The sequence below is a fragment of the Heterodontus francisci genome, unplaced genomic scaffold (genome assembly GCF_036365525.1).
Source record: "Heterodontus francisci isolate sHetFra1 unplaced genomic scaffold, sHetFra1.hap1 HAP1_SCAFFOLD_1190, whole genome shotgun sequence".
In the NCBI taxonomy this organism is placed as follows: Eukaryota; Metazoa; Chordata; class Chondrichthyes; order Heterodontiformes; family Heterodontidae; genus Heterodontus; species Heterodontus francisci.
Window position 1 is genome coordinate 22,781 of NW_027140947.1, and position 875 is coordinate 23,655.

Below are 875 nucleotides of genomic sequence, written 5' to 3' on the forward strand. Positions count from 1 at the left end.
GACTAACCTTTTGCGATTCATGCACTAGGACACCCAGATCCTCTGCGTCTCAGAGCTCCGCAATCTCTCACCATTTAGATAATATGCTGCTTTTTTAATTCTTCCTGCCAAAATGGACAATTTCACACTTTCCCACATTATACTCCATTTTGCCAGGTCTTTGCCCGCTCACTAAACCTGTCTATATCCCTTTGTGGCCATCCATATGTCCTCTTCACAAACCTTACTTTCCTCCCGATCTTTCGTGTCATCGGCAAATTTAGCAACCACACCTTCATCCAAGTCATTTATATAATTTGTAACATGTTGAGGTCCAGCACAGATCCCTGCAGCACACCATATATCTCACCAACCGGAAAAATGACCCATTTATGCCTCGGCTCTGTTCCTGTTCGCTAGCCAGTCTTCTATCCATGCCAATCTGTCACCCCCTACACCAGGAGCTTTTTTCCCCCGCAAAATCAAAGACCCTCATCCTCGGAAACATTCTAGTGAATCTTTACTTCAGCCCACCCCTTCCAACCACCACTCTCTCTCTCTCGAGCCTTCGTGTCCTTGCTGTCGAGCGTGTGGCCAGCACCGGACACAGTTGAGGCTTCAGCCAGTGTTTGGTAAGAGATGGATCCTGTTGTACGTACTCGGGTACTCTTGACAGACTTGAGAAAGTGAGAGTGCAGGTCCTGCAGGGGTTGGGGAGAGGAGGTTGTTTGGACCTTGAATGAAGGTGGAAGTGGTTTCCAGCTGAGGGCCAGGCCGTTAACGGCGCCCGAGTGAGTTTTAAAAGATGCTTGACTCATTTGGGTGTAATTCATTCCAGTTGCTCCTGGGCTGTTCAGAGCAAATTGCTGCACATTAAATTCTGTCTCCGTCTGCCA